We start from the raw sequence: 8,621 nt of genomic DNA on the forward strand, positions 1-8,621 counted from the left end.
TCGGGCTGGTGCCGGAGAGATCCTGGCCAGGGAACTGGCACCAACACCGCACGCTTCCGCGCGAGCGGGAAAACCCACGCGGCGGCCGCGACTGGGAGCCAGGGCCAAAGCGGCAAAGGTGCGAAGTACGGTCGTCAGCGCCCCCTACGCGCTTGGGGCTGCCCTGCCAACCAAGGAGCGCTCCCCAGCACACGCCACCCGACCGAGGGCCGCGGTAGGGTGTGTGTTGGGGGCCCCAGCGAGCCTCGCCCAGCTTGTCACCTTCGCGGAAATTGGCCCTCGGCCCCTTCCCGCTTTCGGTGGCAATCGAATTGACACTTTCCTGCGTGGCTTCTGGTGCTTCGCTTTGCCGCGCCCCGCTGCACACGTCCGCTGGGGTCTCGCACACCCGGTGGGGCTGGGAGGCCGCGAGCCGGTGTGGGGAGCGGGGCCCGCTCCGGGAAAGTATGGAAAACGCGCCGCTGAGTTGGCGCCGTTCTGCTGAGGAATCCAGTGGTTTCAGCATGACTGCTTCTCTGTCTGATTCGTGAGGGACCGAATCACCCGCGCAAGGTTTCCTGTCTTTTTCGAAGTTAAAAAAAAAAAAAAAAAAAAAAAAAATTGGCATCTCCATTTCAACATCGGCACACTTGATTTTTGTCGAGCTTCTGGTTGCATTTTGGAATCAGTGGGTTTTATATTTTGCTTTTGGGTTTTGGCTCCCAGCATATTGTTGAATTCTGTGCACAGCAGTGTACTTAGCTATGTGGCCTTTTCCTAACGTTCCATTTTCTAGACTCTTATCTGAAGAGACGTGATTTGTGTGTAGGGCTGCTAGAGCTGTTTTTAAAAAGCATCGAAAGCATGTCAACCAGTGATTTAAATATCTCCTCGGTTGTTTTTGGCGGAGGAGCAGAGTGTGCTGATAGTTCCTGAAATATTTTGCTTGGTGAAAAAAGGTGTTCCAATAGTCTTCTCTGAACTACAGAGACCATTCGGGTTTCAGGGGATGAATCTCCCTTACATCTTTTACACATAGGGTGCCATAATCAAACATTTTATTTACAGCAGTGATGTTCTCGTGGCTGAGGAGAATTTACACTTATTTAAAATACATTTTTAGAAGGGAACAGAAAAGCCCTAAGTAACTGTCATTTTACATATTAACTGGGAAACTGGATAATCAAATAAAACTGGCTGAGTGTCTGAAACTATCCCAGTGAAATATGTGGCTGTGAATATAATTAACCATCTGTCTAGTGAGCAATTTAAATTTGGGCTGGTACATTTTTATTACTGTGTCTAATTTCTGGAAGACTTGTACATTTTACCCAGCAGTAACAACAAAAACGTATTTGCTTACTAGGTCAAAGATTTAATTGTGTGGTGGTGGGATTTCCCTTCCTCCCGGCCCGCCCCCATCTTTCCTAGTCCTCACACCTTGACCTGGGAGATCAAAATGAGCCTCTTCTTTTTGCAAATGGCATATTTGCAATAGAAGAACTCAAACTGGTAGCTAGTGATTAGACATTTTTGTTTCTCAGAAATACCTTCCAATTGCATGCATTTGAGTTGAACAAAATATAATTTTTTGTGTACATGTGTTCAGATGGAGTAGGGTGATTCAACAAAATTCAAGACTTGAAATTTGACTCCATTTACTTTCTTTTATCTTAATTATCCACCTAGCTCTTCCCTAGCTGTCCCAACCACCTTTCCACACTCCACAAACACACACTCACACACACACAAAATCATATCCTTTTGTCCTTATAACCAGTTTCTTAGGTTAACAGTATTCAGATCTGTGATTTTATCAGTATGTTGAGAAACTGCTTTTTTTTTTTTGAAATCAAGAGTGTAAAATACAATACCATGAAAGGACATTGTACATATTTTTAAATTTTTCCCTATTATGTGATTTTAACCAGAAATTTGTTACTAGGAAAAAAAGGAATAGATTTTGGGTGGAGATGGAATGGCCCTAGAAGATTAAATTTAAAATAGCTGTTGTTAACATAACAGAACAGAACAGAATAAAAATGAACCACTGATTGATTGTGCAGTGGACTAGAAAAAGTCATTTAAAGGAAAATACTTTTAAAACAAATATTTGGCTAAATAATAGCTTTGATTAATGGGTAACAATTATGTAAGCACATGGTAGAATTTGACATATGTCAAGTTTGTTAAATAAATCAACCTGTTCAGTGAATAAATCTTTGATGCATCAATGCTTTTTAAAACACACAGGCACACACACACCACACACACACACACACACACACACACACGCAAACCTATAACACCCTGTTGCCAAAGTCAAACAAGTGCAGAACACTGTCACTTTCTCTCTGTTTCACTGCCTCTTTTCTCCATTTTTATTTTTTTCACAATCCTCTGATTACCTGTAAACTACCCAGTAAGCAGAGAGAACTAAAGATATGGTGGTGTTGCCTGTGTTTAGGAGTGGGAGAAAAGAGATGAGGAAAGTGATTAAGTGCTGGATTTTAAACACTCAAAGATGTGCTCATCTGACAAAATCACCATGGAGGTCCTGGTTTCACCAAAGTATTTGCTTAACCAAGAGGCACTAGCCTAACCCAAAAAGCATTCATTGATTGCAGTTTCTCTGTTCCTAAGTCCAGTTCTAGTGAATACTTTTTTCCCCCTCCAAATACCTTAGTAAAGGGAGAGAAGGAGATTCTAACTGGCCTTTGATTGTCACATTATCTTTAAACTTATTTATCTGGTGACACATACGTGGTGTAAGTGTTCCTGCTTGTAGCAACCAAAAAGAGAGAAGAACCAAGGATGATAGGGAAGGGAAATGATATAATAAGGAGTAGGTCATCTGGCTACCCAGCTTTTCTGCTAAGATTTCAGTGACAATAGCCAGACCTCCAGTATCTTTTAAGTCTTCTTTAACATATGAAAATCCCTTTAGAAACTTCCTTTATCTCTATTAAGTTGATCTCCCTCAACTTAAAAGTTTATAATCAATCACTCCTCACAATCACAGTGCAGCTCTTTCTGCCCACAGGTCTTGCCCCCACGTTTTAATACAAACACCTATTTGCACAGAAAAAAACCAAAACAAAACAAAACAAGATTTCAGGTTTGGATATTTTAATTTTTTTTTATTTTTCCTTTTACCTCCTATGAAAAATTTGTCCATCAACTAGCTCCCTCATTAACAGTTTCTCCACCAGAAAGCACCCTTTCAAACCCAAGGTCATAGGGTTGGACATAAAGGACTTGCCATGCTCTTTGTGCCACGTTTCCAGGGCTGCTTGAAAACAAAACAAAGGGCACTGGATGAGACTGCATCATCACTTGGGCCTACCTTTAACTTCAGATCTTTTCTCTCACCAAGAAAATTTCATTTTAGGCAGAGATCACCATTCCTTTCTTCTTAAGCAACACTAGCCTTCTGCAACAGTAAGCACATCACAACCTTGGGGAGATCTGGTCTGGGATGGGGTCAGCCTGGAGGATGGAGGGTGGTGGGGAGAAGCTGCCTTATACTGATGGTAGGGCCTTTCCTGGGCCAACTATAGGTAAGGGGTGAGGATGCTCTTTGTCTCTCTTCCCTTCAGTCCTTCATTTCCCTTGGTGATTTGCAGGCCTCTGCTAGGGAATGTGCTCTTTTTGGTCTCTTTTTCTGTTGATAAGCACTATGACCTGATGTCTTTCCCTCCCTTGTTCTCTGGTAGAAAAAGGACTGAAATCTTCAGGACCAGCTATTATGCATATAATTTTTATTTTTCTAAAAAGCATTTTAATAGGTCATTGTATCCATTCCCAACAAAATGATTTTGATATAAACAATTATCTACTATTTTCTCAAACACTCCCAAACCTCATTTAAAAAGTTACATTTTTCTCCCTTAGTAGCCCCTTTCAAGTATTACACAACTAGCCTAAGCAAGGAGCTACTCCTAATATTTAACCTGAGGGGGTTTAGAGATTAGAGACCAAGATTATACTGTGGGCCTGACTGCTAGAGTAATGCCAAGCCATCCTCCATTGAGAAAAGGCACAGAGATAGATTTTCTTTGGGGCAAGTTAAACCATTTCCCCTATGGAGGTCTGTAAGTGGTGTGGCCATATGTTATGGTTTAAACCTCTTGTCCCAGCATACTTACTTCACCCTCAAAGGCGTCCCAGTTTGGACAAAATTTCTGTGGTCATCCTAACTATAAGGCATCTTTAAATCAAACAAAGAGGTGCTATCTGCATGCTGGAGCAGGGCTATTCTTATTTTCATGAAAGACTGGTGATAGGTAATAAGCTTAAAGCATACCAGAAGGCATTTGGGTTTAGAAAGATCATCTTTACCATGGCTGTTTTAAAACAAAAGAAGGTTGTACAAACAGAAGTGTGAATTCATCTTTTTAGAATATGTTTTGAGAAATGCACAAGTAATTATCTCTCTGTCCCAAATAGTTTGCATGTGGTCTTGCCAAATGTAAATATATAAATTATATCTATATTTATATGTATATATCTATATGTAGCTATTACATATATTTCCATTTGCTTTTTCTGTAATGGTGAAGATGACCTTTTAAACTACTTTCCAGTTCTAAGTATCTATGATTGGCCTTCACTGATCTAGGGCAGGGGTCAAAAGGAACTATGGTCCACAGGCCAAATCTGGCCCAGTATGGAAAAAGAATAATGCAAACAGGAAGAAAATGTGGAGCTATTTAGAGTTGCTTTTGCAAATGTTTTCAAGTGTCTCCTTCATAATTGAGCTTTACTTAGGCCAGTGTTAAAATGGGTCCACATTTCCTGAACATGTACTTATCAGCTGATAGTTAGGGTTTCAGAGATTGTTCAGAACCTGGTGGAGTGGCTCGGTGATGACCCCAAAAGTAAAATCCACATGTGAATTTGTTTGTTTAAGTCCAAACGTTAATAGTGATCTTTTCTTTCCTGCCTGTTGCAGTAACCTAAATTTTGTGGTGCTACTAAATTCTTTCTGGCCTCCTTTCCAATATTTGCCATGTTATTCCAAGCATGCATGTGATTTATTAACCCAGAGACCAGGTCTCAGTAACTTGCTTGAACAGAGACCTTCTGTCTCTTTAGTTACTAAATAACTGGAACACATTCTGAAGACATGCTTTACTGAGTAAGGGAGTAGGAAAAGTGGGCCATCACCACCTAGCTTAGTGGTTCCTAACCCTTATTTTTGGCATGAACTCCTGTGAAAATTCGATGAATGCCAAGGAAACTGTCTACAGAAAAGTGCACATTTACATATATGACACTTGCATACATTTTTAGGAAGTCCAACCATACATTCTGATTTAAAAACCTCTGCACTAGCCTTTGCTCAGTTGTTACAAGAATTCCTGTTGCACGGCTTTCATGGTCATGGTAGCTTGAAATGGAAGCCATGAAAATGATTCTTTCAAGAAAGCCCCTTATTAATATACTTCTGGTCCACTGCTCTCTTACAAGCATTTTTCTGATTAACCTGCACAAGTATTTTTATTATGAAAAAGGATCACTTAGCACTCACTTTGACTGACTATTCTCACCAAAAACAAGTCAAGGATAGTATCCCTAAATCCTTGATTTGTCAACTTTCAAATTCTTAAGAATGCCTGTTCAACACTCACTCTTCACAAATTCATTATTAATATATGAAATATATTCCATAGCTTTGCGCAGTGGCAGTATCGTAGCCAATGAGGTTTATCCGAGGCGCGATTATTGCTAATTGAAATATATTCCATAAAACCTCATGCATGTTTGCCTGCCCGCATCTCTCTTTCATCTACCTCTTTTTATATTTTATCTTAGCCAATGGCCTTGACCAAAATAGGGAACTTTTGCTAGCATCGATTGAGAGAGGAAGGTGGTATCCAGATATCTTCATGAGGACCCCTGGTACTCATGGACATTTTGGATTATTAGCCATCCTGGTGATCTAACATGATATATTAAAAGCAAAGCTCCTTAAGCTCTGCAAACAAGAACATATGCCATATCTGTGTCTTACAGTTGGGGTGGTAGGAATCGGTGGTATCCCTATCCATGAATAACTGTTTATCGCTTGTCTCTGCTTTTTATCTTAGCAGTCTGGAGTATGGCAGAGTATGAGGGCTAATAGAATCCTAAATTTGGAAAGGTCGTTAATCATTATATCTACTTTAATTAGCAAACATTTATTGAGCACCTACTATATGCTAAGCACTGAGATACTGGGGACAGAAAAGAATAAAACAGATTCTCTTGTCTTATAGGAAATTAGCTTTGTTCCTAGCTAGATCTTTTTATCATCTGTAATAATTTACCCCAGCCTTTTTCTAATTCGATGCATTTTTCTATTGTTTCTATATTCTCCCCATTAGAAAATAAGTGTAGATGCCCTGTTTTTTTTTTAAGATTTTTATTTATTTATCTGACAGAGAGAGCACAAGCAGGCGGAGCCCCAGGCAAAGGGAGAGGGAGAAGAAGATTCCCTGCTGAGCAGGACCCCAAAGCAGGGCTCGATCCCAGGACCCTGGGATCATGACCTGAGCTGAAGGCAGACACTTAACCGACTGAGCCACCCAGGCACCCCCCCCTTTTTTAAATATATTTTTTAATTTATTTAAGATGCCCTGTTTTAACACAACAGAAAAATTCATTGCAAACAGGTATCTGTAGCTGAGACAAGATTTTCAGCCTTCATGGCACAAATGCTTCTGTTCTCATTTCTGCATTGACTTAGGAGGCCCTATTTAATAAAGAGTAACATGTTTCTTTTCCCTGCAATTCTGAGGCAAGATTTCTATCATTGCTATCATTGGTAATGTGGAATTGCAAATAGCATTAGCCATGGTGTATTAACCACTGAGTTAAGACTATAGTACAGAGTTACTGACTTTTGAATAATGAATTGAATGTACTCTGCAAAAAGCCAGCTGTCCATCTTTGAGTGATTTAGTTTTTAACCACTAGTTGGTGATTGTATTAGTTTGCCATGGCTGCTGTAACAAATTATCAAAAACCTAGTAGTTTATAAACAACATTAATTTATTTTCCCACAGTTCTAGAGGTTAGCAATCTGAAATAGGTCTCACTTGGCTAAAGTCAAGGTGTGGGCAGGGCTGCATTTTTTTCTGGAGGCTCTAGGAGAGATTCTCTTTCCTTGCCTTTTCCAGCTTCTAGAGTTTGCCCACATTTCTTGGCTCAAGGGCGCCCTCCATCCTCAAAGTCAGCAATGGTAGATTAATTCCTTATATTGCATTCCTTCAATCTTGCTTTCGTTGTCTCATGTCCTTCTCTGACTCTCACTCTTCTGTCTCCCTCTTCCACTTTTAAAGACCTCTGTGCTACATCAAGTCTACCTGGATAGATAATACAGAATAATTTCCTCATCTCAAGGTTGGTTGATTTGCAACCATAATTTCATCTGCAACCATAATGCCCCTCCTGATACATAATTTAACATATTCACAGGTTCTTGAAGTAGGATGTGGACTACTTTAAAGGGTCATTACTCTGCTTACCACACTGACTTGATTTTTTTTCTTATCTTTTGAAATAATTGTAGATTCACAGTATGTTGTAAGGACAGAGATGTCTTATATACCCTTCACCCGGTGTCCCCAAATGTTACATCTTACATATATATATATATATATATATATATATATGATCAAAATCATGAACTCGACATTGGAACAATGGGTGTGTTTAGTTCTGTGTCATTTTATCACATGTGTAGATTTGTGTAACCACTACTACAATCAAGATAAAGTACTCTTCCATCACCACAAAAGATCTTTCTTATGCTATTCCTTTATTTTCTTTATAGTCACACTTACTCCCCTCACTCTCACTATCCCTAACTCCTGGCAATCATTAATCTTTTTTTATATCTATAATTTTGTCATTTCAAAAATATTATATAAATGGAGTCATGTAGTATGTTACCTTTTCAGGTTGACTTTTTTATTCAGCATGCTTCTCTTGAGATCTATCCAAGTTGTTTTATGTATAAACAGTACATTCTTTTTTACTATTGAACAGTATTCCATGGTATGAATGTATCACAGTTTGTTTAACACTTACCTGTTGAGGAACATTTTGGTTGTCTCCAGTTTTTGGCTCTTACAAATAAAGCTGTACAGGTTAGTGTACAAGTTTTCATGTAAGCATAAATTTTCATTTCTCTGGAGAAAATGCCAGAGTGTGGTTGCTGTATCATATGGTAAGTGCATGTTTAGTTTTTAAGAAACTGCAAAACTATCTTCTGGAGTGCCTGCACATAACTTATCACAATCTACTAGTATCAACATTTTACCTGTTTGAGTAAACTTAAACTTTTATCCTCCCTTATTTATAATATTGTTGAATTAAGTATATCCTCTACATATATTTAGAACCCATCAGACAGTGTTACAATTTTTGTTTCAACTATCAAACATAACTGAGAAAACTCAACAGGAGAAGCAAAGTCAATTGTATTTACTCTTACTTTTGTTTTTTCTGTTGTTCTTCCTTCCTTCCTGAGGTTCTGCAATTCCTTCTTTTATATTTCTTTCCTTTTAGAGAAGTTTCTTTTGCCATTCTTTTAGTGCAGGTTTGTTGGCAAACAATTTTCTTTCATCTGAGAATTTCTTAATTTCCCCTTTATT

The 8,621-nt window shown here is 39.1% G+C and overlaps 1 pseudogene; it reads left to right on the forward strand.

Annotated features, from left to right (window-relative positions):
- The first annotated feature begins 5,652 nt into the window (after window positions 1-5,652).
- LOC123323574 lies at window positions 5,653-5,854 on the forward strand (annotated as a pseudogene).
- Window positions 5,855-8,621: the final 2,767 nt, after the last annotated feature.

The sequence above is a fragment of the Neomonachus schauinslandi genome, chromosome X, assembly GCF_002201575.2.
Source record: "Neomonachus schauinslandi chromosome X, ASM220157v2, whole genome shotgun sequence".
Lineage (NCBI taxonomy): Eukaryota > Metazoa > Chordata > Mammalia > Carnivora > Phocidae > Neomonachus > Neomonachus schauinslandi.